This window comes from Hyla sarda, chromosome 4 (assembly GCF_029499605.1).
Source record: "Hyla sarda isolate aHylSar1 chromosome 4, aHylSar1.hap1, whole genome shotgun sequence".
Taxonomy (NCBI): Eukaryota; Metazoa; Chordata; class Amphibia; order Anura; family Hylidae; genus Hyla; species Hyla sarda.
The window spans coordinates 36478391-36504865 of NC_079192.1; the positions used below are offsets into that span (position 1 = coordinate 36478391).

At 46.0% G+C, this 26475-nt stretch overlaps 29 non-coding genes across 29 annotated transcripts; all 29 read right to left on the bottom strand.

The window, feature by feature from the left end:
• Positions 1 to 113: 113 nt before the first annotated feature.
• LOC130268023 (U4 spliceosomal RNA) lies at positions 114 to 254 on the bottom strand. Its single transcript, XR_008843395.1, has one exon. It is a non-coding gene; the product is annotated as a U4 spliceosomal RNA (small nuclear RNA).
• A 955-nt stretch (positions 255 to 1209) lies between these two features.
• TRNAK-UUU (transfer RNA lysine (anticodon UUU)) lies at positions 1210 to 1282 on the bottom strand. The gene has a single exon. It is a non-coding gene; the product is annotated as a tRNA-Lys (tRNA).
• A 679-nt stretch (positions 1283 to 1961) lies between these two features.
• LOC130268062 (U4 spliceosomal RNA) lies at positions 1962 to 2102 on the bottom strand. The gene has a single exon (XR_008843431.1). It is a non-coding gene; the product is annotated as a U4 spliceosomal RNA (small nuclear RNA).
• A 928-nt stretch (positions 2103 to 3030) lies between these two features.
• TRNAK-UUU (transfer RNA lysine (anticodon UUU)) lies at positions 3031 to 3103 on the bottom strand. The gene has a single exon. It is a non-coding gene; the product is annotated as a tRNA-Lys (tRNA).
• Positions 3104 to 3782: 679 nt separating this feature from the next.
• Positions 3783 to 3923, bottom strand: LOC130268106 (U4 spliceosomal RNA). The gene has a single exon (XR_008843475.1). It is a non-coding gene; the product is annotated as a U4 spliceosomal RNA (small nuclear RNA).
• A 927-nt stretch (positions 3924 to 4850) lies between these two features.
• Positions 4851 to 4923, bottom strand: TRNAK-UUU (transfer RNA lysine (anticodon UUU)). The gene has a single exon. It is a non-coding gene; the product is annotated as a tRNA-Lys (tRNA).
• Positions 4924 to 5602: 679 nt separating this feature from the next.
• Positions 5603 to 5743, bottom strand: LOC130267986 (U4 spliceosomal RNA). Its single transcript, XR_008843360.1, has one exon. It is a non-coding gene; the product is annotated as a U4 spliceosomal RNA (small nuclear RNA).
• Positions 5744 to 6698: 955 nt separating this feature from the next.
• Positions 6699 to 6771, bottom strand: TRNAK-UUU (transfer RNA lysine (anticodon UUU)). The gene has a single exon. It is a non-coding gene; the product is annotated as a tRNA-Lys (tRNA).
• A 679-nt stretch (positions 6772 to 7450) lies between these two features.
• On the bottom strand, positions 7451 to 7591 carry LOC130268108 (U4 spliceosomal RNA). The gene has a single exon (XR_008843476.1). It is a non-coding gene; the product is annotated as a U4 spliceosomal RNA (small nuclear RNA).
• A 928-nt stretch (positions 7592 to 8519) lies between these two features.
• Positions 8520 to 8592, bottom strand: TRNAK-UUU (transfer RNA lysine (anticodon UUU)). Its single transcript has one exon. It is a non-coding gene; the product is annotated as a tRNA-Lys (tRNA).
• Positions 8593 to 9271: 679 nt separating this feature from the next.
• LOC130268099 (U4 spliceosomal RNA) lies at positions 9272 to 9412 on the bottom strand. The gene has a single exon (XR_008843467.1). It is a non-coding gene; the product is annotated as a U4 spliceosomal RNA (small nuclear RNA).
• Positions 9413 to 10367: 955 nt separating this feature from the next.
• TRNAK-UUU (transfer RNA lysine (anticodon UUU)) lies at positions 10368 to 10440 on the bottom strand. Its single transcript has one exon. It is a non-coding gene; the product is annotated as a tRNA-Lys (tRNA).
• A 679-nt stretch (positions 10441 to 11119) lies between these two features.
• On the bottom strand, positions 11120 to 11260 carry LOC130268109 (U4 spliceosomal RNA). The gene has a single exon (XR_008843477.1). It is a non-coding gene; the product is annotated as a U4 spliceosomal RNA (small nuclear RNA).
• A 928-nt stretch (positions 11261 to 12188) lies between these two features.
• Positions 12189 to 12261, bottom strand: TRNAK-UUU (transfer RNA lysine (anticodon UUU)). The gene has a single exon. It is a non-coding gene; the product is annotated as a tRNA-Lys (tRNA).
• Positions 12262 to 12940: 679 nt separating this feature from the next.
• On the bottom strand, positions 12941 to 13081 carry LOC130268100 (U4 spliceosomal RNA). Its single transcript, XR_008843468.1, has one exon. It is a non-coding gene; the product is annotated as a U4 spliceosomal RNA (small nuclear RNA).
• Positions 13082 to 14036: 955 nt separating this feature from the next.
• Positions 14037 to 14109, bottom strand: TRNAK-UUU (transfer RNA lysine (anticodon UUU)). Its single transcript has one exon. It is a non-coding gene; the product is annotated as a tRNA-Lys (tRNA).
• Positions 14110 to 14788: 679 nt separating this feature from the next.
• On the bottom strand, positions 14789 to 14929 carry LOC130268024 (U4 spliceosomal RNA). The gene has a single exon (XR_008843396.1). It is a non-coding gene; the product is annotated as a U4 spliceosomal RNA (small nuclear RNA).
• A 954-nt stretch (positions 14930 to 15883) lies between these two features.
• On the bottom strand, positions 15884 to 15956 carry TRNAK-UUU (transfer RNA lysine (anticodon UUU)). The gene has a single exon. It is a non-coding gene; the product is annotated as a tRNA-Lys (tRNA).
• A 679-nt stretch (positions 15957 to 16635) lies between these two features.
• LOC130267989 (U4 spliceosomal RNA) lies at positions 16636 to 16776 on the bottom strand. The gene has a single exon (XR_008843364.1). It is a non-coding gene; the product is annotated as a U4 spliceosomal RNA (small nuclear RNA).
• A 955-nt stretch (positions 16777 to 17731) lies between these two features.
• On the bottom strand, positions 17732 to 17804 carry TRNAK-UUU (transfer RNA lysine (anticodon UUU)). The gene has a single exon. It is a non-coding gene; the product is annotated as a tRNA-Lys (tRNA).
• Positions 17805 to 18299: 495 nt separating this feature from the next.
• Positions 18300 to 18440, bottom strand: LOC130268073 (U4 spliceosomal RNA). Its single transcript, XR_008843442.1, has one exon. It is a non-coding gene; the product is annotated as a U4 spliceosomal RNA (small nuclear RNA).
• A 955-nt stretch (positions 18441 to 19395) lies between these two features.
• TRNAK-UUU (transfer RNA lysine (anticodon UUU)) lies at positions 19396 to 19468 on the bottom strand. The gene has a single exon. It is a non-coding gene; the product is annotated as a tRNA-Lys (tRNA).
• Positions 19469 to 19963: 495 nt separating this feature from the next.
• LOC130268074 (U4 spliceosomal RNA) lies at positions 19964 to 20104 on the bottom strand. Its single transcript, XR_008843443.1, has one exon. It is a non-coding gene; the product is annotated as a U4 spliceosomal RNA (small nuclear RNA).
• A 955-nt stretch (positions 20105 to 21059) lies between these two features.
• Positions 21060 to 21132, bottom strand: TRNAK-UUU (transfer RNA lysine (anticodon UUU)). The gene has a single exon. It is a non-coding gene; the product is annotated as a tRNA-Lys (tRNA).
• A 679-nt stretch (positions 21133 to 21811) lies between these two features.
• On the bottom strand, positions 21812 to 21952 carry LOC130268087 (U4 spliceosomal RNA). The gene has a single exon (XR_008843455.1). It is a non-coding gene; the product is annotated as a U4 spliceosomal RNA (small nuclear RNA).
• A 928-nt stretch (positions 21953 to 22880) lies between these two features.
• TRNAK-UUU (transfer RNA lysine (anticodon UUU)) lies at positions 22881 to 22953 on the bottom strand. Its single transcript has one exon. It is a non-coding gene; the product is annotated as a tRNA-Lys (tRNA).
• Positions 22954 to 23632: 679 nt separating this feature from the next.
• LOC130268025 (U4 spliceosomal RNA) lies at positions 23633 to 23773 on the bottom strand. Its single transcript, XR_008843397.1, has one exon. It is a non-coding gene; the product is annotated as a U4 spliceosomal RNA (small nuclear RNA).
• A 954-nt stretch (positions 23774 to 24727) lies between these two features.
• TRNAK-UUU (transfer RNA lysine (anticodon UUU)) lies at positions 24728 to 24800 on the bottom strand. The gene has a single exon. It is a non-coding gene; the product is annotated as a tRNA-Lys (tRNA).
• Positions 24801 to 25479: 679 nt separating this feature from the next.
• On the bottom strand, positions 25480 to 25620 carry LOC130267990 (U4 spliceosomal RNA). The gene has a single exon (XR_008843365.1). It is a non-coding gene; the product is annotated as a U4 spliceosomal RNA (small nuclear RNA).
• Positions 25621 to 26475: the final 855 nt, after the last annotated feature.

The window sequence follows — 26475 nt, forward strand, 5'->3', positions numbered from 1 at the left end:
GCCCTCTCCAACTGTCCGACTTTACTGGTAATATCACAGGCTAAGAACATGCATGGTGATGCCTCATCCTTAGTAAACCATTCCTGAATTCTGTTATTAACAACAAAAGTCAGTCTCCTGAGAGACTGTCAAAAATTGCCAGTTCTGACTATATTTCAAGTCATCACAGCGGGGTATTGGTAAAAGTTTTCAATCAGCAATAATCACGCCTCGGTAGACCCTCATGGGCTATGATACTGCCACTGCGCAAAGCTAAAGATCTACTGGTGAGGTGTAGAGAACCTTCTACAGTGTACTGATTAAGCCCGAGGAGACACCCGGCAGTCAGTAAGTGCAGAGCTTGGAATCCTGGGAGTGGATATGCTAATGGCTCATTTGTTTATTGTAGGTGGCTTGTTGCCCTGGGCAACAAGCCCAGTAATTCTATGAGTTTACTCACACATATATATCTTTATGTGCCTTTTGCTAGTTCGTTTTAAAGTATGCTCAATGTACCATTTGGTTCCCTGCAAAGGGCATCATCTTTATAGTAGTCAATGGACTACAGGTGACCATACATTTTCAATAACCGTCGGCCAAATGTTCATTTGCCCCACAGGTATCTCTCCCGACATCCCCATACATAGAAACATTGGGCACAGCCAAACGTTCATGTGTTCACTATGGAGGGGGGAGGGGTTAGCCACAGCCAGACATTATGGAAGGATTAACAATTGGGTCGTTACACAGAGGTAAACTACAGGGGATCCCTGTATCTGATTCTGGAATCTGTCACAGGGACTACTGAGTGCAGACTCAGCATTATTCTAACTCAGTGACTCACAGGTGATGTCTTCTCTGATCGAGAGTTGTCCTCTTTCCCTTTTCTTCTCTATCCATGCCAAATCCCAATGATGACTTCTCCCAAATGGGACTTGTCTCGGCAGAGTTTGCTGCCCCTGTGAAAGCCCTCTCACTATTAATGCCTCAACTGTGATCTCATTTCTCCTTCACGACACCCCTGCAAAGGAAAGCAGCGGTCGCTGGATGACTATGGCAGGACATGTCTAATCAAAACAACGGTCTATTCAGAACACAAGTGTAATCACGTGATAACTGCATGCCGACTTTGGCAACAATCTCACGTTTAAATCTGGGTCCATTATGTATTTTTTGGTCAATTAATATGTGACTTTATGTTATCATTGGTTTTCCTTTGATAAAACACATCGCCCGAACAGGGACTTGAACCCTGGACCCTCAGATTAAAAGTCTGATGCTCTACCGACTGAGCTATCCGGGCTCTGGGACATGTGGCTTTGCCCCGAGTCCATGCTTCGGCATGGATGCCGCCATGTTGGCTCCCTGGTTAACACTTGGGTTTAGATGGATGCTAGAAGCATTGTTGGTCTTTCCTCATCTATGGCATTGGGAGACTTTGAAACCGGTCCTTTGCTGTTGCCTTTTGGCCCGGAGGCGAAGGGTATAGTTTGTTTGTGGGGGCCTCTCCGACTGTCCAACTTTACTGGTAGTATCACCTGCCAAAATCATGCATGGTGACACCCCAACCTTTGTAAACCACCCTGTTTGCTCCCTGGTTGATACTTGGGTTGGCATCCTTCCAGAGCTATGGCCATGGGGGACTTTGGCTCAGAGGCGAAGGGTATGGTCTTTTTGGGAAGTGGGCCCTCTCCAACTGTCCGACTTTAATGGTAATATCACAGACTAAAAACATGCATGGTGACGCCTCATCCTTAGTAAACCATTCCTGATTTCTGTTATTAGCAACATGAACTTGGGTTGGCATCCTTCCAGAGCTATGGGGGACTTTGGCTCAGAGGTGAAGGGTATGTTTTTTTTGGGAAGTGGGCCCTCTCCAACTGTCCGACTTTACTGGTAATATCACAGGCTAAGAACATGCATGGTGATGCCTCATCCTTAGTAAACCATTCCTGAATTCTGTTATTAACAACAAAAGTCAGTCTCCTGAGAGATTGTCAAAAATTGCCAGTTCTGACTATATTTCAAGTCATCACAGCGGGGTATTGGTAAAAGTTTTCAATCAGCAATAATCACACCTCGGTAGACCCTCATGGGCTATGATACTGCCACTGCGCAAAGCTAAAGATCTACTGGTGAGGTATAGAGAACCTTCTACAGTGTACTGATTAAGCCCGAGGAGACACCCGGCAGTCAGTAAGTGCAGAGCTTGGAATCCTGGGAGTGGATATGCTAATGGATCATTTGATTATTGTAGGTGGCTTGTTGCCCTGGGCAACAAGCCCAGTAATTCTATGAGTTTACTCACACATATATATCTTTATGTGCCTTTTGCTAGTTCGTTTTAAAGTATGCTCAATGTACCATTTGGTTCCCTGCAAAGGGCATCATCTTTATAGTAGTCAATGGACTACAGGTGACCATACATTTTCAATAACCGTCGGCCAAATGTTCATTTGCCCCACAGGTATCTCTCCCGACATCCCCATACATAGAAACATTGGGCACAGGGGGGAGGGGTTAGCCACAGCCAGACATTATGGAAGGATTAACAATTGGGTCGTTACACAGAGGTAAACTACAGGGGATCCCTGTATCTGATTCTGGAATCTGTCACAGGGACTACTGAGTGCAGACTCAGCATTATTCTAACTCAGTGACTCACAGGTGATGTCTTCTCTGATCGAGAGTTGTCCTCTTTCCCTTTTCTTCTCTATCCATGCCAAATCCCAATGATGACTTCTCCCAAATGGGACTTGTCTCGGCAGAGTTTGCTGCCCCTGTGAAAGCCCTCTCACTATTAATGCCTCAACTGTGATCTCATTTCTCCTTCACGACACCCCTGCAAAGGAAAGCAGCGGTCGCTGGATGACTATGGCAGGACATGTCTAATCAAAACAACGGTCTATTCAGAACACAAGTGTAATCACGTGATAACTGCATGCCGACTTTGGCAACAATCTCACGTTTAAATCTGGGTCCATTATGTATTTTTTGGTCAATTAATATGTGACTTTATGTTATCATTGGTTTTCCTTTGATAAAACACATCGCCCGAACAGGGACTTGAACCCTGGACCCTCAGATTAAAAGTCTGATGCTCTACCGACTGAGCTATCCGGGCTCTGGGACATGTGGCTTTGCCCCGAGTCCATGCTTCGGCATGGATGCCGCCATGTTGGCTCCCTGGTTAACACTTGGGTTTAGATGGATGCTAGAAGCATTGTTGGTCTTTCCTCATCTATGGCATTGGGAGACTTTGAAACCGGTCCTTTGCTGTTGCCTTTTGGCCCGGAGGCGAAGGGTATAGTTTGTTTGTGGGGGCCTCTCCGACTGTCCAACTTTACTGGTAGTATCACCTGCCAAAATCATGCATGGTGACACCCCAACCTTTGTAAACCACCCTGTTTGCTCCCTGGTTGATACTTGGGTTGGCATCCTTCCAGAGCTATGGCCATGGGGGACTTTGGCTCAGAGGCGAAGGGTATGGTCTTTTTGGGAAGTGGGCCCTCTCCAACTGTCCGACTTTAATGGTAATATCACAGGCTAAAAACATGCATGGTGACGCCTCATCCTTAGTAAACCATTCCTGATTTCTGTTATTAGCAACATGAACTTGGGTTGGCATCCTTCCAGAGCTATGGGGGACTTTGGCTCAGAGGTGAAGGGTATGTTTTTTTTGGGAAGTGGGCCCTCTCCAACTGTCCGACTTTACTGGTAATATCACAGGCTAAGAACATGCATGGTGATGCCTCATCCTTAGTAAACCATTCCTGAATTCTGTTATTAACAACAAAAGTCAGTCTCCTGAGAGACTGTCAAAAATTGCCAGTTCTGACTATATTTCAAGTCATCACAGCGGGGTATTGGTAAAAGTTTTCAATCAGCAATAATCACGCCTCGTTAGACCCTCATGGGCTATGATACTGCCACTGCGCAAAGCTAAAGATCTACTGGTGAGGTATAGAGAACCTTCTACAGTGTACTGATTAAGCCCGAGGAGACACCCGGCAGTCAGTAAGTGCAGAGCTTGGAATCCTGGGAGTGGATATGCTAATGGATCATTTGATTATTGTAGGTGGCTTGTTGCCCTGGGCAACAAGCCCAGTAATTCTATGAGTTTACTCACACATATATATCTTTATGTGCCTTTTGCTAGTTCGTTTTAAAGTATGCTCAATGTACCATTTGGTTCCCTGCAAAGGGCATCATCTTTATAGTAGTCAATGGACTACAGGTGACCATACATTTTCAATAACCGTCGGCCAAATGTTCATTTGCCCCACAGGTATCTCTCCCGACATCCCCATACATAGAAACATTGGGCACAGGGGGGAGGGGTTAGCCACAGCCAGACATTATGGAAGGATTAACAATTGGGTCGTTACACAGAGGTAAACTACAGGGGATCCCTGTATCTGATTCTGGAATCTGTCACAGGGACTACTGAGTGCAGACTCAGCATTATTCTAACTCAGTGACTCACAGGTGATGTCTTCTCTGATCGAGAGTTGTCCTCTTTCCCTTTTCTTCTCTATCCATGCCAAATCCCAATGATGACTTCTCCCAAATGGGACTTGTCTCGGCAGAGTTTGCTGCCCCTGTGAAAGCCCTCTCACTATTAATGCCTCAACTGTGATCTCATTTCTCCTTCACGACACCCCTGCAAAGGCAAGCAGCGGTCGCTGGATGACTATGGCAGGACATGTCTAATCAAAACAACGGTCTATTCAGAACACAAGTGTAATCACGTGATAACTGCATGCCGACTTTGGCAACAATCTCACGTTTAAATCTGGGTCCATTATGTATTTTTTGGTCAATTAATATGTGACTTTATGTTATCATTGGTTTTCCTTTGATAAAACACATGCCCGAACAGGGACTTGAACCCTGGACCCTCAGATTAAAAGTCTGATGCTCTACCGACTGAGCTATCCGGGCTCTGGGACATGTGGCTTTGCCCCGAGTCCATGCTTCGGCATGGATGCCGCCTTGTTGGCTCCCTGGTTAACACTTGGGTTTAGATGGATGCTAGGAGCATTGTTGGTCTTTCCTCATCTATGGCATTGGGAGACTTTGAAACCGGTCCTTTGCAGTTGCCTTTTGGCCCGGAGGCGAAGGGTATAGTTTGTTTGTGGGGGCCTCTCCGACTGTCCAACTTTACTGGTAGTATCACCTGCCAAAATCATGCATGGTGACACCCCAACCTTTGTAAACCACCCTGTTTGCTCCCTGGTTGATACTTGGGTTGGCATCCTTCCAGAGCTATGGCTATGGGGGACTTTGGCTCAGAGGCGAAGGGTATGGTCTTTTTGGGAAGTGGGCCCTCTCCAACTGTCCGACTTTAATGGTAATATCACAGGCTAAAAACATGCATGGTGACGCCTCATCCTTAGTAAACCAATCCTGATTTCTGTTATTAGCAACATGAACTTGGGTTGGCATCCTTCCAGAGCTATGGGGGACTTTTGCTCAGAGGCGAAGGGTATGGTTTTTTTGGGAAGTGGGCCCTCTCCAACTGTCCGACTTTACTGGTAATATCACAGGCTAAGAACATGCATGGTGATGCCTCATCCTTAGTAAACCATTCCTGAATTCTGTTATTAACAACAAAAGTCAGTCTCCTGAGAGACTGTCAAAAATTGCCAGTTCTGACTATATTTCAAGTCATCACAGCGGGGTATTGGTAAAAGTTTTCAATCAGCAATAATCACGCCTCGGTAGAACCTCACGGGCTATGATACTGCCACTGCACAAAGCTAAAGATCTACTGGTGAGGTGTAGAGAACCTTCTACAGTGTACTGATTAAGCCCGAGGAGACACCCGGCAGTCAGTAAGTGCAGAGCTTGGAATCCTGGGAGTGGATATGCTAATGGCTCATTTGTTTATTGTAGGTAGCTTGTTGCCCTGGGCAACAAGCCCAGAAATTCTATGAGTTTACTCACACATATATATCTTTATGTGCCTTTTGCTAGTTCGTTTTAAAGTATGCTCAATGTACCATTTGGTTCCCTGCAAAGGGCATCATCTTTATAGTAGTCAATGGACTACAGGTGACCATACATTTTCAATAACCGTCGGCCAAATGTTAATTTGCCCCACAGGTATCTCTCCCGACATCCCCATACATAGAAACATTGGGCACAGCCAAACGTTCATGTGTTCACTATGGAGGGGGGAGGGGTTAGCCACAGCCAGACATTATGGAAGGATTAACAATTGGGTCGTTACACAGAGGTAAACTACAGGGGATCCCTGTATCTGATTCTGGAATCTGTCACAGGGACTACTGAGTGCAGACTCAGCATTATTCTAACTCAGTGACTCACAGGTGATGTCTTCTCTGATCGAGAGTTGTCCTCTTTCCCTTTTCTTCTCTATCCATGCCAAATCCCAATGATGACTTCTCCCAAATGGGACTTGTCTCGGCAGAGTTTGCTGCCCCTGTGAAAGCCCTCTCACTATTAATGCCTCAACTGTGATCTCATTTCTCCTTCACGACACCCCTGCAAAGGAAAGCAGCGGTCGCTGGATGACTATGGCAGGACATGTCTAATCAAAACAACGGTCTATTCAGAACACAAGTGTAATCACGTGATAACTGCATGCCGACTTTGGCAACAATCTCACGTTTAAATCTGGGTCCATTATGTATTTTTTGGTCAATTAATATGTGACTTTATGTTATCATTGGTTTTCCTTTGATAAAACACATCGCCCGAACAGGGACTTGAACCCTGGACCCTCAGATTAAAAGTCTGATGCTCTACCGACTGAGCTATCCGGGCTCTGGGACATGTGGCTTTGCCCCGAGTCCATGCTTCGGCATGGATGCCGCCATGTTGGCTCCCTGGTTAACACTTGGGTTTAGATGGATGCTAGAAGCATTGTTGGTCTTTCCTCATCTATGGCATTGGGAGACTTTGAAACCGGTCCTTTGCTGTTGCCTTTTGGCCCGGAGGCGAAGGGTATAGTTTGTTTGTGGGGGCCTCTCCGACTGTCCAACTTTACTGGTAGTATCACCTGCCAAAATCATGCATGGTGACACCCCAACCTTTGTAAACCACCCTGTTTGCTCCCTGGTTGATACTTGGGTTGGCATCCTTCCAGAGCTATGGCCATGGGGGACTTTGGCTCAGAGGCGAAGGGTATGGTCTTTTTGGGAAGTGGGCCCTCTCCAACTGTCCGACTTTAATGGTAATATCACAGGCTAAAAACATGCATGGTGACGCCTCATCCTTAGTAAACCATTCCTGATTTCTGTTATTAGCAACATGAACTTGGGTTGGCATCCTTCCAGAGCTATGGGGGACTTTGGCTCAGAGGTGAAGGGTATGTTTTTTTTGGGAAGTGGGCCCTCTCCAACTGTCCGACTTTACTGGTAATATCACAGGCTAAGAACATGCATGGTGATGCCTCATCCTTAGTAAACCATTCCTGAATTCTGTTATTAACAACAAAAGTCAGTCTCCTGAGAGACTGTCAAAAATTGCCAGTTCTGACTATATTTCAAGTCATCACAGCGGGGTATTGGTAAAAGTTTTCAATCAGCAATAATCACGCCTCGTTAGACCCTCATGGGCTATGATACTGCCACTGCGCAAAGCTAAAGATCTACTGGTGAGGTATAGAGAACCTTCTACAGTGTACTGATTAAGCCCGAGGAGACACCCGGCAGTCAGTAAGTGCAGAGCTTGGAATCCTGGGAGTGGATATGCTAATGGCTCATTTGATTATTGTAGGTGGCTTGTTGCCCTGGGCAACAAGCCCAGTAATTCTATGAGTTTACTCACACATATATATCTTTATGTGCCTTTTGCTAGTTCGTTTTAAAGTATGCTCAATGTACCATTTGGTTCCCTGCAAAGGGCATCATCTTTATAGTAGTCAATGGACTACAGGTGACCATACATTTTCAATAACCGTCGGCCAAATGTTCATTTGCCCCACAGGTATCTCTCCCGACATCCCCATACATAGAAACATTGGGCACAGGGGGGAGGGGTTAGCCACAGCCAGACATTATGGAAGGATTAACAATTGGGTCGTTACACAGAGGTAGACTACAGGGGATCCCTGTATCTGATTCTGGAATCTGTCACAGGGACTACTGAGTGCAGACTCAGCATTATTCTAACTCAGTGACTCACAGGTGATGTCTTCTCTGATCGAGAGTTGTCCTCTTTCCCTTTTCTTCTCTATCCATGCCAAATCCCAATGATGACTTCTCCCAAATGGGACTTGTCTCGGCAGAGTTTGCTGCCCCTGTGAAAGCCCTCTCACTATTAATGCCTCAACTGTGATCTCATTTCTCCTTCACGACACCCCTGCAAAGGCAAGCAGCGGTCGCTGGATGACTATGGCAGGACATGTCTAATCAAAACAACGGTCTATTCAGAACACAAGTGTAATCACGTGATAACTGCATGCCGACTTTGGCAACAATCTCACGTTTAAATCTGGGTCCATTATGTATTTTTTGGTCAATTAATATGTGACTTTATGTTATCATTGGTTTTCCTTTGATAAAACACATCGCCCGAACAGGGACTTGAACCCTGGACCCTCAGATTAAAAGTCTGATGCTCTACCGACTGAGCTATCCGGGCTCTGGGACATGTGGCTTTGCCCCGAGTCCATGCTTCGGCATGGATGCCGCCTTGTTGGCTCCCTGGTTAACACTTGGGTTTAGATGGATGCTAGGAGCATTGTTGGTCTTTCCTCATCTATGGCATTGGGAGACTTTGAAACCGGTCCTTTGCAGTTGCCTTTTGGCCCAGAGGCGAAGGGTATAGTTTGTTTGTGGGGGCCTCTCCGACTGTCCAACTTTACTGGTAGTATCACCTGCCAAAATCATGCATGGTGACACCCCAACCTTTGTAAACCACCCTGTTTGCTCCCTGGTTGATACTTGGGTTGGCATTCTTCCAGAGCTATGGCTATGGGGGACTTTGGCTCAGAGGCGAAGGGTATGGTCTTTTTGGGAAGTGGGCCCTCTCCAACTGTCCGACTTTAATGGTAATATCACAGGCTAAAAACATGCATGGTGACGCCTCATCCTTAGTAAACCATTCCTGATTTCTGTTATTAGCAACATGAACTTGGGTTGGCATCCTTCCAGAGCTATGGGGGACTTTGGCTCAGAGGCGAAGGGTATGGTTTTTTTGGGAAGTGGGCCCTCTCCAACTATCCGACTTTACTGGTAATATCACAGGCTAAGAACATGCATGGTGATGCCTCATCCTTAGTAAACCATTCCTGAATTCTGTTATTAACAACAAAAGTCAGTCTCCTGAGAGACTGTCAAAAATTGCCAGTTCTGACTATATTTCAAGTCATCACAGCGGGGTATTGGTAAAAGTTTTCAATCAGCAATAATCACGCCTTGGTAGACCCTCATGGGCTATGATACTGCCACTGCGCAAAGCTAAAGATCTACTGGTGAGGTGTAGAGAACCTTCTACAGTGTACTGATTAAGCCCGAGGAGACACCCGGCAGTCAGTAAGTGCAGAGCTTGGAATCCTGGGAGTGGATATGCTAATGGCTCATTTGTTTATTGTAGGTGGCTTGTTGCCCTGGGCAACAAGCCCAGTAATTCTATGAGTTTACTCACACATATATATCTTTATGTGCCTTTTGCTAGTTCGTTTTAAAGTATGCTCAATGTACCATTTGGTTCCCTGCAAAGGGCATCATCTTTATAGTAGTCAATGGACTACAGGTGACCATACATTTTCAATAACCGTCGGCCAAATGTTCATTTGCCCCACAGGTATCTCTCCCGACATCCCCATACATAGAAACATTGGGCACAGCCAAACGTTCATGTGTTCACTATGGAGGGGGGAGGGGTTAGCCACAGCCAGACATTATGGAAGGATTAACAATTGGGTCGTTACACAGAGGTAAACTACAGGGGATCCCTGTATCTGATTCTGGAATCTGTCACAGGGACTACTGAGTGCAGACTCAGCATTATTCTAACTCAGTGACTCACAGGTGATGTCTTCTCTGATCGAGAGTTGTCCTCTTTCCCTTTTCTTCTCTATCCATGCCAAATCCCAATGATGACTTCTCCCAAATGGGACTTGTCTCGGCAGAGTTTGCTGCCCCTGTGAAAGCCCTCTCACTATTAATGCCTCAACTGTGATCTCATTTCTCCTTCACGACACCCCTGCAAAGGAAAGCAGCGGTCGCTGGATGACTATGGCAGGACATGTCTAATCAAAACAACGGTCTATTCAGAACACAAGTGTAATCACGTGATAACTGCATGCCGACTTTGGCAACAATCTCACGTTTAAATCTGGGTCCATTATGTATTTTTTGGTCAATTAATATGTGACTTTATGTTATCATTGGTTTTCCTTTGATAAAACACATCGCCCGAACAGGGACTTGAACCCTGGACCCTCAGATTAAAAGTCTGATGCTCTACCGACTGAGCTATCCGGGCTCTGGGACATGTGGCTTTGCCCCGAGTCCATGCTTCGGCATGGATGCCGCCATGTTGGCTCCCTGGTTAACACTTGGGTTTAGATGGATGCTAGAAGCATTGTTGGTCTTTCCTCATCTATGGCATTGGGAGACTTTGAAACCGGTCCTTTGCTGTTGCCTTTTGGCCCGGAGGCGAAGGGTATAGTTTGTTTGTGGGGGCCTCTCCGACTGTCCAACTTTACTGGTAGTATCACCTGCCAAAATCATGCATGGTGACACCCCAACCTTTGTAAACCACCCTGTTTGCTCCCTGGTTGATACTTGGGTTGGCATCCTTCCAGAGCTATGGCCATGGGGGACTTTGGCTCAGAGGCGAAGGGTATGGTCTTTTTGGGAAGTGGGCCCTCTCCAACTGTCCGACTTTAATGGTAATATCACAGGCTAAAAACATGCATGGTGACGCCTCATCCTTAGTAAACCATTCCTGATTTCTGTTATTAGCAACATGAACTTGGGTTGGCATCCTTCCAGAGCTATGGGGGACTTTGGCTCAGAGGTGAAGGGTATGTTTTTTTTGGGAAGTGGGCCCTCTCCAACTGTCCGACTTTACTGGTAATATCACAGGCTAAGAACATGCATGGTGATGCCTCATCCTTAGTAAACCATTCCTGAATTCTGTTATTAACAACAAAAGTCAGTCTCCTGAGAGACTGTCAAAAATTGCCAGTTCTGACTATATTTCAAGTCATCACAGCGGGGTATTGGTAAAAGTTTTCAATCAGCAATAATCACGCCTCGTTAGACCCTCATGGGCTATGATACTGCCACTGCGCAAAGCTAAAGATCTACTGGTGAGGTATAGAGAACCTTCTACAGTGTACTGATTAAGCCCGAGGAGACACCCGGCAGTCAGTAAGTGCAGAGCTTGGAATCCTGGGAGTGGATATGCTAATGGCTCATTTGATTATTGTAGGTGGCTTGTTGCCCTGGGCAACAAGCCCAGTAATTCTATGAGTTTACTCACACATATATATCTTTATGTGCCTTTTGCTAGTTCGTTTTAAAGTATGCTCAATGTACCATTTGGTTCCCTGCAAAGGGCATCATCTTTATAGTAGTCAATGGACTACAGGTGACCATACATTTTCAATAACCGTCGGCCAAATGTTCATTTGCCCCACAGGTATCTCTCCCGACATCCCCATACATAGAAACATTGGGCACAGGGGGGAGGGGTTAGCCACAGCCGGACATTATGGAAGGATTAACAATTGGGTCGTTACACAGAGGTAGACTACAGGGGATCCCTGTATCTGATTCTGGAATCTGTCACAGGGACTACTGAGTGCAGACTCAGCATTATTCTAACTCAGTGACTCACAGGTGATGTCTTCTCTGATCGAGAGTTGTCCTCTTTCCCTTTTCTTCTCTATCCATGCCAAATCCCAATGATGACTTCTCCCAAATGGGACTTGTCTCGGCAGAGTTTGCTGCCCCTGTGAAAGCCCTCTCACTATTAATGCCTCAACTGTGATCTCATTTCTCCTTCACGACACCCCTGCAAAGGCAAGCAGCGGTCGCTGGATGACTATGGCAGGACATGTCTAATCAAAACAACGGTCTATTCAGAACACAAGTGTAATCACGTGATAACTGCATGCCGACTTTGGCAACAATCTCACGTTTAAATCTGGGTCCATTATGTATTTTTTGGTCAATTAATATGTGACTTTATGTTATCATTGGTTTTCCTTTGATAAAACACATCGCCCGAACAGGGACTTGAACCCTGGACCCTCAGATTAAAAGTCTGATGCTCTACCGACTGAGCTATCCGGGCTCTGGGACATGTGGCTTTGCCCCGAGTCCATGCTTCGGCATGGATGCCGCCTTGTTGGCTCCCTGGTTAACACTTGGGTTTAGATGGATGCTAGGAGCATTGTTGGTCTTTCCTCATCTATGGCATTGGGAGACTTTGAAACCGGTCCTTTGCAGTTGCCTTTTGGCCCAGAGGCGAAGGGTATAGTTTGTTTGTGGGGGCCTCTCCGACTGTCCAACTTTACTGGTAGTATCACCTGCCAAAATCATGCATGGTGACACCCCAACCTTTGTAAACCACCCTGTTTGCTCCCTGGTTGATACTTGGGTTGGCATTCTTCCAGAGCTATGGCTATGGGGGACTTTGGCTCAGAGGCGAAGGGTATGGTCTTTTTGGGAAGTGGGCCCTCTCCAACTGTCCGACTTTAATGGTAATATCACAGGCTAAAAACATGCATGGTGACGCCTCATCCTTAGTAAACCATTCCTGATTTCTGTTATTAGCAACATGAACTTGGGTTGGCATCCTTCCAGAGCTATGGGGGACTTTGGCTCAGAGGCGAAGGGTATGGTTTTTTTGGGAAGTGGGCCCTCTCCAACTATCCGACTTTACTGGTAATATCACAGGCTAAGAACATGCATGGTGATGCCTCATCCTTAGTAAACCATTCCTGAATTCTGTTATTAACAACAAAAGTCAGTCTCCTGAGAGACTGTCAAAAATTGCCAGTTCTGACTATATTTCAAGTCATCACAGCGGGGTATTGGTAAAAGTTTTCAATCAGCAATAATCACGCCTTGGTAGACCCTCATGGGCTATGATACTGCCACTGCGCAAAGCTAAAGATCTACTGGTGAGGTGTAGAGAACCTTCTACAGTGTACTGATTAAGCCCGAGGAGACACCCGGCAGTCAGTAAGTGCAGAGCTTGGAATCCTGGGAGTGGATATGCTAATGGCTCATTTGTTTATTGTAGGTGGCTTGTTGCCCTGGGCAACAAGCCCAGTAATTCTATGAGTTTACTCACACATATATATCTTTATGTGCCTTTTGCTAGTTCGTTTTAAAGTATGCTCAATGTACCATTTGGTTCCCTGCAAAGGGCATCATCTTTATAGTAGTCAATGGACTACAGGTGACCATACATTTTCAATAACCGTCGGCCAAATGTTCATTTGCCCCACAGGTATCTCTCCCGACATCCCCATACATAGAAACATTGGGCACAGCCAAACGTTCATGTGTTCACTATGGAGGGGGGAGGGGTTAGCCACAGCCAGACATTATGGAAGGATTAACAATTGGGTCGTTACACAGAGGTAAACTACAGGGGATCCCTGTATCTGATTCTGGAATCTGTCACAGGGACTACTGAGTGCAGACTCAGCATTATTCTAACTCAGTGACTCACAGGTGATGTCTTCTCTGATCGAGAGTTGTCCTCTTTCCCTTTTCTTCTCTATCCATGCCAAATCCCAATGATGACTTCTCCCAAATGGGACTTGTCTCGGCAGAGTTTGCTGCCCCTGTGAAAGCCCTCTCACTATTAATGCCTCAACTGTGATCTCATTTCTCCTTCACGACACCCCTGCAAAGGAAAGCAGCGGTCGCTGGATGACTATGGCAGGACATGTCTAATCAAAACAACGGTCTATTCAGAACACAAGTGTAATCACGTGATAACTGCATGCCGACTTTGGCAACAATCTCACGTTTAAATCTGGGTCCATTATGTATTTTTTGGTCAATTAATATGTGACTTTATGTTATCATTGGTTTTCCTTTGATAAAACACATCGCCCGAACAGGGACTTGAACCCTGGACCCTCAGATTAAAAGTCTGATGCTCTACCGACTGAGCTATCCGGGCTCTGGGACATGTGGCTTTGCCCCGAGTCCATGCTTCGGCATGGATGCCGCCATGTTGGCTCCCTGGTTAACACTTGGGTTTAGATGGATGCTAGAAGCATTGTTGGTCTTTCCTCATCTATGGCATTGGGAGACTTTGAAACCGGTCCTTTGCTGTTGCCTTTTGGCCCGGAGGCGAAGGGTATAGTTTGTTTGTGGGGGCCTCTCCGACTGTCCAACTTTACTGGTAGTATCACCTGCCAAAATCATGCATGGTGACACCCCAACCTTTGTAAACCACCCTGTTTGCTCCCTGGTTGATACTTGGGTTGGCATCCTTCCAGAGCTATGGCCATGGGGGACTTTGGCTCAGAGGCGAAGGGTATGGTCTTTTTGGGAAGTGGGCCCTCTCCAACTGTCCGACTTTAATGGTAATATCACAGGCTAAAAACATGCATGGTGACGCCTCATCCTTAGTAAACCATTCCTGATTTCTGTTATTAGCAACATGAACTTGGGTTGGCATCCTTCCAGAGCTATGGGGGACTTTGGCTCAGAGGTGAAGGGTATGTTTTTTTTGGGAAGTAGGCCCTCTCCAACTGTCCGACTTTACTGGTAATATCACAGGCTAAGAACATGCATGGTGATGCCTCATCCTTAGTAAACCATTCCTGAATTCTGTTATTAACAACAAAAGTCAGTCTCCTGAGAGACTGTCAAAAATTGCCAGTTCTGACTATATTTCAAGTCATCACAGCGGGGTATTGGTAAAAGTTTTCAATCAGCAATAATCACGCCTCGGTAGACCCTCATGGGCTATGATACTGCCACTGCGCAAAGCTAAAGATCTACTGGTGAGGTGTAGAGAACCTTCTACAGTGTACTGATTAAGCCCGAGGAGACACCCGGCAGTCAGTAAGTGCAGAGCTTGGAATCCTGGGAGTGGATATGCTAATGGCTCATTTGTTTATTGTAGGTGGCTTGTTGCCCTGGGCAACAAGCCCAGTAATTCTATGAGTTTACTCACACATATATATCTTTATGTGCCTTTTGCTAGTTCGTTTTAAAGTATGCTCAATGTACCATTTGGTTCCCTGCAAAGGGCATCATCTTTATAGTAGTCAATGGACTACAGGTGACCATACATTTTCAATAACCGTCGGCCAAATGTTCATTTGCCCCACAGGTATCTCTCCCGACATCCCCATACATAGAAACATTGGGCACAGCCAAACGTTCATGTGTTCACTATGGAGGAGGGAGGGGTTAGCCACAGCCAGACATTATGGAAGGATTAACAATTGGGTCGTTACACAGAGGTAAACTACAGGGGATCCCTGTATCTGATTCTGGAATCTGTCACAGGGACTACTGAGTGCAGACTCAGCATTATTCTAACTCAGTGACTCACAGGTGATGTCTTCTCTGATCGAGAGTTGTCCTCTTTCCCTTTTCTTCTCTATCCATGCCAAATCCCAATGATGACTTCTCCCAAATGGGACTTGTCTCGGCAGAGTTTGCTGCCCCTGTGAAAGCCCTCTCACTATTAATGCCTCAACTGTGATCTCATTTCTCCTTCACGACACCCCTGCAAAGGAAAGCAGCGGTCGCTGGATGACTATGGCAGGACATGTCTAATCAAAACAACGGTCTATTCAGAACACAAGTGTAATCACGTGATAACTGCATGCCGACTTTGGCAACAATCTCACGTTTAAATCTGGGTCCATTATGTATTTTTTGGTCAATTAATATGTGACTTTATGTTATCATTGGTTTTCCTTTGATAAAACACATGCCCGAACAGGGACTTGAACCCTGGACCCTCAGATTAAAAGTCTGATGCTCTACCGACTGAGCTATCCGGGCTCTGGGACATGTGGCTTTGCCCCGAGTCCATGCTTCGGCATGGATGCCGCCTTGTTGGCTCCCTGGTTAACACTTGGGTTTAGATGGATGCTAGGAGCATTGTTGGTCTTTCCTCATCTATGGCATTGGGAGACTTTGAAACCGGTCCTTTGCAGTTGCCTTTTGGCCCGGAGGCGAAGGGTATAGTTTGTTTGTGGGGGCCTCTCCGACTGTCCAACTTTACTGGTAGTATCACCTGCCAAAATCATGCATGGTGACACCCCAACCTTTGTAAACCACCCTGTTTGCTCCCTGGTTGATACTTGGGTTGGCATCCTTCCAGAGCTATGGCTATGGGGGACTTTGGCTCAGAGGCGAAGGGTATGGTCTTTTTGGGAAGTGGGCCCTCTCCAACTGTCCGACTTTAATGGTAATATCACAGGCTAAAAACATGCATGGTGACGCCTCATCCTTAGTAAACCATTCCTGATTTCTGTTATTAGCAACATGAACTTGGGTTGGCATCCTTCCAGAGCTATGGGGGACTTTTGCTCAGAGGCGAAGGGTATGGTTTTTTTGGGAAGTGGGCCCTCTCCAACTGTCCGACTTTACTGGTAATATCACAGGCTAAGAACATGCATGGTGATGCCTCATCCTTAGTAAACCATTCCTGAATTCTGTTATTAACAACAAAAGTCAGTCTCCTGAGAGACTGTCAAAAATTGCCAGTTCTGACTATATTTCAAGTCATCACAGCGGGGTATTGGTAAAAGTTTTCAATCAGCAATAATCACGCCTCGGTAGAACCTCATGGGCTATGATACTGCCTCTGCACAAAGCTAAAGATCTACTGGTGAGGTGTAGAGAACCTTCTACAGTGTACTGATTAAGCCCGAGGAGACACCCGGCAGTCAGTAAGTGCAGAGCTTGGAATCCTGGGAGTGGATATGCTAATGGCTCATTTGTTTATTGTAGGTAGCTTGTTGCCCTGGGCAACAAGCCCAGTAATTCTATGAGTTTACTCACACATATATATCTTTATGTGCCTTTTGCTAGTTCGTTTTAAAGTATGCTCAATGTACCATTTGGTTCCCTGCAAAGGGCATCATCTTTATAGTAGTCAATGGACTACAGGTGACCATACATTTTCAATAACCGTCGGCCAAATGTTCATTTGCCCCACAGGTATCTCTCCCGACATCCCCATACATAGAAACATTGGGCACAGCCAAACGTTCATGTGTTCACTATGGAGGGGGGAGGGGTTAGCCACAGCCAGACATTATGGAAGGATTAACAATTGGGTCGTTACACAGAGGTAAACTACAGGGGATCCCTGTATCTGATTCTGGAATCTGTCACAGGGACTACTGAGTGCAGACTCAGCATTATTCTAACTCAGTGACTCACAGGTGATGTCTTCTCTGATCGAGAGTTGTCCTCTTTCCCTTTTCTTCTCTATCCATGCCAAATCCCAATGATGACTTCTCCCAAATGGGACTTGTCTCGGCAGAGTTTGCTGCCCCTGTGAAAGCCCTCTCACTATTAATGCCTCAACTGTGATCTCATTTCTCCTTCACGACACCCCTGCAAAGGAAAGCAGCGGTCGCTGGATGACTATGGCAGGACATGTCTAATCAAAACAACGGTCTATTCAGAACACAAGTGTAATCACGTGATAACTGCATGCCGACTTTGGCAACAATCTCACGTTTAAATCTGGGTCCATTATGTATTTTTTGGTCAATTAATATGTGACTTTATGTTATCATTGGTTTTCCTTTGATAAAACACATTGCCCGAACAGGGACTTGAACCCTGGACCCTCAGATTAAAAGTCTGATGCTCTACCGACTGAGCTATCCGGGCTCTGGGACATGTGGCTTTGCCCCGAGTCCATGCTTCGGCATGGATGCCGCCTTGTTGGCTCCCTGGTTAACACTTCGGTTTAGATGGATGCTAGGAGCATTGTTGGTCTTTCCTCATCTATGGCATTGGGAGACTTTGAAACCGGTCCTTTGCAGTTGCCTTTTGGCCCGGAGGCGAAGGGTATAGTTTGTTTGTGGGGGCCTCTCCGACTGTCCAACTTTACTGGTAGTATCACCTGCCAAAATCATGCATGGTGACACCACAACCTTTGTAAACCACCCTGTTTGCTCCCTGGTTGATACTTGGGTTGGCATTCTTCCAGAGCTATGGCTATGGGGGACTTTGGCTCAGAGGCGAAGGGTATGGTCTTTTTGGGAAGTGGGCCCTCTCCAACTGTCCGACTTTAATGGTAATATCACAGGCTAAGAACATGCATGGTGATGCCTCATCCTTAGTAAACCATTCCTGAATGCTGTTATTAACAACAAAAGTCAGTCTCCTGAGAGACTGTCAAAAATTGCCAGTTCTGACTATATTTCAAGTCATCACAGCAGGGTATTGGTAAAAGTTTTCAATCAGCAATAATCACGCCTCGGTAGACCCTCATGGGCTATGATACTGCCACTGCGCAAAGCTAAAGATCTACTGGTGAGGTGTAGAGAACCTTCTACAGTGTACTGATTAAGCCCGAGGAGACACCCGGCAGTCAGTAAGTGCAGAGCTTGGAATCCTGGGAGTGGATATGCTAATGGCTCATTTGTTTATTGTAGGTGGCTTGTTGCCCTGGGCAACAAGCCCAGTAATTCTATGAGTTTACTCACACATATATATCTTTATGTGCCTTTTGCTAGTTCGTTTTAAAGTATGCTCAATGTACCATTTGGTTCCCTGCAAAGGGCATCATCTTTATAGTAGTCAATGGACTACAGGTGACCATACATTTTCAATAACCGTCGGCCAAATGTTCATTTGCCCCACAGGTATCTCTCCCGACATCCCCATACATAGAAACATTGGGCACAGCCAAACGTTCATGTGTTCACTATGGAGGGGGGAGGGGTTAGCCACAGCCAGACATTATGGAAGGATTAACAATTGGGTCGTTACACAGAGGTAAACTACAGGGGATCCCTGTATCTGATTCTGGAATCTGTCACAGGGACTACTGAGTGCAGACTCAGCATTATTCTAACTCAGTGACTCACAGGTGATGTCTTCTCTGATCGAGAGTTGTCCTCTTTCCCTTTTCTTCTCTATCCATGCCAAATCCCAATGATGACTTCTCCCAAATGGGACTTGTCTCGGCAGAGTTTGCTGCCCCTGTGAAAGCCCTCTCACTATTAATGCCTCAACTGTGATCTCATTTCTCCTTCACGACACCCCTGCAAAGGAAAGCAGCGGTCGCTGGATGACTATGGCAGGACATGTCTAATCAAAACAACGGTCTATTCAGAACACAAGTGTAATCACGTGATAACTGCATGCCGACTTTGGCAACAATCTCACGTTTAAATCTGGGTCCATTATGTATTTTTTGGTCAATTAATATGTGACTTTATGTTATCATTGGTTTTCCTTTGATAAAACACATTGCCCGAACAGGGACTTGAACCCTGGACCCTCAGATTAAAAGTCTGATGCTCTACCGACTGAGCTATCCGGGCTCTGGGACATGTGGCTTTGCCCCGAGTCCATGCTTCGGCATGGATGCCGCCTTGTTGGCTCCCTGGTTAACACTTCGGTTTAGATGGATGCTAGGAGCATTGTTGGTCTTTCCTCATCTATGGCATTGGGAGACTTTGAAACCGGTCCTTTGCAGTTGCCTTTTGGCCCGGAGGCGAAGGGTATAGTTTGTTTGTGGGGGCCTCTCCGACTGTCCAACTTTACTGGTAGTATCACCTGCCAAAATCATGCATGGTGACACCACAACCTTTGTAAACCACCCTGTTTGCTCCCTGGTTGATACTTGGGTTGGCATTCTTCCAGAGCTATGGCTATGGGGGACTTTGGCTCAGAGGCGAAGGGTATGGTCTTTTTGGGAAGTGGGCCCTCTCCAACTGTCCGACTTTAATGGTAATATCACAGGCTAAGAACATGCATGGTGATGCCTCATCCTTAGTAAACCATTCCTGAATGCTGTTATTAACAACAAAAGTCAGTCTCCTGAGAGACTGTCAAAAATTGCCAGTTCTGACTATATTTCAAGTCATCACAGCAGGGTATTGGTAAAAGTTTTCAATCAGCAATAATCACGCCTCGGTAGACCCTCATGGGCTATGATACTGCCACTGCGCAAAGCTAAAGATCTACTGGTGAGGTGTAGAGAACCTTCTACAGTGTACTGATTAAGCCCGAGGAGACACCCGGCAGTCAGTAAGTGCAGAGCTTGGAATCCTGGGAGTGGATATGCTAATGGCTCATTTGTTTATTGTAGGTGGCTTGTTGCCCTGGGCAACAAGCCCAGTAATTCTATGAGTTTACTCACACATATATATCTTTATGTGCCTTTTGCTAGTTCGTTTTAAAGTATGCTCAATGTACCATTTGGTTACCTGCAAAGGGCATCATCTTTATAGTAGTCAATGGACTACAGGTGACCATACATTTTCAATAACCGTCGGCCAAATGTTCATTTGCCCCACAGGTATCTCTCCCGACATCCCCATACATAGAAACATTGGGCACAGCCAAACGTTCATGTGTTCACTATGGAGGGGGGAGGGGTTAGCCACAGCCAGACATTATGGAAGGATTAACAATTGGGTCGTTACACAGAGGTAAACTACAGGGGATCCCTGTATCTGATTCTGGAATCTGTCACAGGGACTACTGAGTGCAGACTCAGCATTATTCTAACTCAGTGACTCACAGGTGATGTCTTCTCTGATCGAGAGTTGTCCTCTTTCCCTTTTCTTCTCTATCCATGCCAAATCCCAATGATGACTTCTCCCAAATGGGACTTGTCTCGGCAGAGTTTGCTGCCCCTGTGAAAGCCCTCTCACTATTAATGCCTCAACTGTGATCTCATTTCTCCTTCACGACACCCCTGCAAAGGAAAGCAGCGGTCGCTGGATGACTATGGCAGGACATGTCTAATCAAAACAACGGTCTATTCAGAACACAAGTGTAATCACGTGATAACTGCATGCCGACTTTGGCAACAATCTCACGTTTAAATCTGGGTCCATTATGTATTTTTTGGTCAATTAATATGTGACTTTATGTTATCATTGGTTTTCCTTTGATAAAACACATCGCCCGAACAGGGACTTGAACCCTGGACCCTCAGATTAAAAGTCTGATGCTCTACCGACTGAGCTATCCGGGCTCTGGGACATGTGGCTTTGCCCCGAGTCCATGCTTCGGCATGGATGCCGCCATGTTGGCTCCCTGGTTAACACTTGGGTTTAGATGGATGCTAGAAGCATTGTTGGTCTTTCCTCATCTATGGCATTGGGAGACTTTGAAACCGGTCCTTTGCTGTTGCCTTTTGGCCCGGAGGCGAAGGGTATAGTTTGTTTGTGGGGGCCTCTCCGACTGTCCAACTTTACTGGTAGTATCACCTGCCAAAATCATGCATGGTGACACCCCAACCTTTGTAAACCACCCTGTTTGCTCCCTGGTTGATACTTGGGTTGGCATCCTTCCAGAGCTATGGCCATGGGGGACTTTGGCTCAGAGGCGAAGGGTATGGTCTTTTTGGGAAGTGGGCCCTCTCCAACTGTCCGACTTTAATGGTAATATCACAGGCTAAAAACATGCATGGTGACGCCTCATCCTTAGTAAACCATTCCTGATTTCTGTTATTAGCAACATGAACTTGGGTTGGCATCCTTCCAGAGCTATGGGGGACTTTGGCTCAGAGGTGAAGGGTATGTTTTTTTTGGGAAGTGGGCCCTCTCCAACTGTCCGACTTTACTGGTAATATCACAGGCTAAGAACATGCATGGTGATGCCTCATCCTTAGTAAACCATTCCTGAATTCTGTTATTAACAACAAAAGTCAGTCTCCTGAGAGACTGTCAAAAATTGCCAGTTCTGACTATATTTCAAGTCATCACAGCGGGGTATTGGTAAAAGTTTTCAATCAGCAATAATCACACCTCGGTAGACCCTCATGGGCTATGATACTGCCACTGCGCAAAGCTAAAGATCTACTGGTGAGGTATAGAGAACCTTCTACAGTGTACTGATTAAGCCCGAGGAGACACCCGGCAGTCAGTAAGTGCAGAGCTTGGAATCCTGGGAGTGGATATGCTAATGGATCATTTGATTATTGTAGGTGGCTTGTTGCCCTGGGCAACAAGCCCAGTAATTCTATGAGTTTACTCACACATATATATCTTTATGTGCCTTTTGCTAGTTCGTTTTAAAGTATGCTCAATGTACCATTTGGTTCCCTGCAAAGGGCATCATCTTTATAGTAGTCAATGGACTACAGGTGACCATACATTTTCAATAACCGTCGGCCAAATGTTCATTTGCCCCACAGGTATCTCTCCCGACATCCCCATACATAGAAACATTGGGCACAGGGGGGAGGGGTTAGCCACAGCCAGACATTATGGAAGGATTAACAATTGGGTCGTTACACAGAGGTAAACTACAGGGGATCCCTGTATCTGATTCTGGAATCTGTCACAGGGACTACTGAGTGCAGACTCAGCATTATTCTAACTCAGTGACTCACAGGTGATGTCTTCTCTGATCGAGAGTTGTCCTCTTTCCCTTTTCTTCTCTATCCATGCCAAATCCCAATGATGACTTCTCCCAAATGGGACTTGTCTCGGCAGAGTTTGCTGCCCCTGTGAAAGCCCTCTCACTATTAATGCCTCAACTGTGATCTCATTTCTCCTTCACGACACCCCTGCAAAGGAAAGCAGCGGTCGCTGGATGACTATGGCAGGACATGTCTAATCAAAACAACGGTCTATTCAGAACACAAGTGTAATCACGTGATAACTGCATGCCGACTTTGGCAACAATCTCACGTTTAAATCTGGGTCCATTATGTATTTTTTGGTCAATTAATATGTGACTTTATGTTATCATTGGTTTTCCTTTGATAAAACACATCGCCCGAACAGGGACTTGAACCCTGGACCCTCAGATTAAAAGTCTGATGCTCTACCGACTGAGCTATCCGGGCTCTGGGACATGTGGCTTTGCCCCGAGTCCATGCTTCGGCATGGATGCCGCCATGTTGGCTCCCTGGTTAACACTTGGGTTTAGATGGATGCTAGAAGCATTGTTGGTCTTTCCTCATCTATGGCATTGGGAGACTTTGAAACCGGTCCTTTGCTGTTGCCTTTTGGCCCGGAGGCGAAGGGTATAGTTTGTTTGTGGGGGCCTCTCCGACTGTCCAACTTTACTGGTAGTATCACCTGCCAAAATCATGCATGGTGACACCCCAACCTTTGTAAACCACCCTGTTTGCTCCCTGGTTGATACTTGGGTTGGCATCCTTCCAGAGCTATGGCCATGGGGGACTTTGGCTCAGAGGCGAAGGGTATGGTCTTTTTGGGAAGTGGGCCCTCTCCAACTGTCCGACTTTAATGGTAATATCACAGGCTAAAAACATGCATGGTGACGCCTCATCCTTAGTAAACCATTCCTGATTTCTGTTATTAGCAACATGAACTTGGGTTGGCATCCTTCCAGAGCTATGGGGGACTTTGGCTCAGAGGTGAAGGGTATGTTTTTTTTGGGAAGTAGGCCCTCTCCAACTGTCCGACTTTACTGGTAATATCACAGGCTAAGAACATGCATGGTGATGCCTCATCCTTAGTAAACCATTCCTGAATTCTGTTATTAACAACAAAAGTCAGTCTCCTGAGAGACTGTCAAAAATTGCCAGTTCTGACTATATTTCAAGTCATCACAGCGGGGTATTGGTAAAAGTTTTCAATCAGCAATAATCACGCCTCGGTAGACCCTCATGGGCTATGATACTGCCACTGCGCAAAGCTAAAGATCTACTGGTGAGGTGTAGAGAACCTTCTACAGTGTACTGATTAAGCCCGAGGAGACACCCGGCAGTCAGTAAGTGCAGAGCTTGGAATCCTGGGAGTGGATATGCTAATGGCTCATTTGTTTATTGTAGGTGGCTTGTTGCCCTGGGCAACAAGCCCAGTAATTCTATGAGTTTACTCACACATATATATCTTTATGTGCCTTTTGCTAGTTCGTTTTAAAGTATGCTCAATGTACCATTTGGTTCCCTGCAAAGGGCATCATCTTTATAGTAGTCAATGGACTACAGGTGACCATACATTTTCAATAACCGTCGGCCAAATGTTCATTTGCCCCACAGGTATCTCTCCCGACATCCCCATACATAGAAACATTGGGCACAGCCAAACGTTCATGTGTTCACTATGGAGGAGGGAGGGGTTAGCCACAGCCAGACATTATGGAAGGATTAACAATTGGGTCGTTACACAGAGGTAAACTACAGGGGATCCCTGTATCTGATTCTGGAATCTGTCACAGGGACTACTGAGTGCAGACTCAGCATTATTCTAACTCAGTGACTCACAGGTGATGTCTTCTCTGATCGAGAGTTGTCCTCTTTCCCTTTTCTTCTCTATCCATGCCAAATCCCAATGATGACTTCTCCCAAATGGGACTTGTCTCGGCAGAGTTTGCTGCCCCTGTGAAAGCCCTCTCACTATTAATGCCTCAACTGTGATCTCATTTCTCCTTCACGACACCCCTGCAAAGGAAAGCAGCGGTCGCTGGATGACTATGGCAGGACATGTCTAATCAAAACAACGGTCTATTCAGAACACAAGTGTAATCACGTGATAACTGCATGCCGACTTTGGCAACAATCTCACGTTTAAATCTGGGTCCATTATGTATTTTTTGGTCAATTAATATGTGACTTTATGTTATCATTGGTTTTCCTTTGATAAAACACATGCCCGAACAGGGACTTGAACCCTGGACCCTCAGATTAAAAGTCTGATGCTCTACCGACTGAGCTATCCGGGCTCTGGGACATGTGGCTTTGCCCCGAGTCCATGCTTCGGCATGGATGCCGCCTTGTTGGCTCCCTGGTTAACACTTGGGTTTAGATGGATGCTAGGAGCATTGTTGGTCTTTCCTCATCTATGGCATTGGGAGACTTTGAAACCGGTCCTTTGCAGTTGCCTTTTGGCCCGGAGGCGAAGGGTATAGTTTGTTTGTGGGGGCCTCTCCGACTGTCCAACTTTACTGGTAGTATCACCTGCCAAAATCATGCATGGTGACACCCCAACCTTTGTAAACCACCCTGTTTGCTCCCTGGTTGATACTTGGGTTGGCATCCTTCCAGAGCTATGGCTATGGGGGACTTTGGCTCAGAGGCGAAGGGTATGGTCTTTTTGGGAAGTGGGCCCTCTCCAACTGTCCGACTTTAATGGTAATATCACAGGCTAAAAACATGCATGGTGACGCCTCATCCTTAGTAAACCATTCCTGATTTCTGTTATTAGCAACATGAACTTGGGTTGGCATCCTTCCAGAGCTATGGGGGACTTTTGCTCAGAGGCGAAGGGTATGGTTTTTTTGGGAAGTGGGCCCTCTCCAACTGTCCGACTTTACTGGTAATATCACAGGCTAAGAACATGCATGGTGATGCCTCATCCTTAGTAAACCATTCCTGAATTCTGTTATTAACAACAAAAGTCAGTCTCCTGAGAGACTGTCAAAAATTGCCAGTTCTGACTATATTTCAAGTCATCACAGCGGGGTATTGGTAAAAGTTTTCAATCAGCAATAATCACGCCTCGGTAGAACCTCATGGGCTATGATACTGCCTCTGCACAAAGCTAAAGATCTACTGGTGAGGTGTAGAGAACCTTCTACAGTGTACTGATTAAGCCCGAGGAGACACCCGGCAGTCAGTAAGTGCAGAGCTTGGAATCCTGGGAGTGGATATGCTAATGGCTCATTTGTTTATTGTAGGTAGCTTGTTGCCCTGGGCAACAAGCCCAGTAATTCTATGAGTTTACTCACACATATATATCTTTATGTGCCTTTTGCTAGTTCGTTTTAAAGTATGCTCAATGTACCATTTGGTTCCCTGCAAAGGGCATCATCTTTATAGTAGTCAATGGACTACAGGTGACCATACATTTTCAATAACCGTCGGCCAAATGTTCATTTGCCCCACAGGTATCTCTCCCGACATCCCCATACATAGAAACATTGGGCACAGCCAAACGTTCATGTGTTCACTATGGAGGGGGGAGGGGTTAGCCACAGCCAGACATTATGGAAGGATTAACAATTGGGTCGTTACACAGAGGTAAACTACAGGGGATCCCTGTATCTGATTCTGGAATCTGTCACAGGGACTACTGAGTGCAGACTCAGCATTATTCTAACTCAGTGACTCACAGGTGATGTCTTCTCTGATCGAGAGTTGTCCTCTTTCCCTTTTCTTCTCTATCCATGCCAAATCCCAATGATGACTTCTCCCAAATGGGACTTGTCTCGGCAGAGTTTGCTGCCCCTGTGAAAGCCCTCTCACTATTAATGCCTCAACTGTGATCTCATTTCTCCTTCACGACACCCCTGCAAAGGAAAGCAGCGGTCGCTGGATGACTATGGCAGGACATGTCTAATCAAAACAACGGTCTATTCAGAACACAAGTGTAATCACGTGATAACTGCATGCCGACTT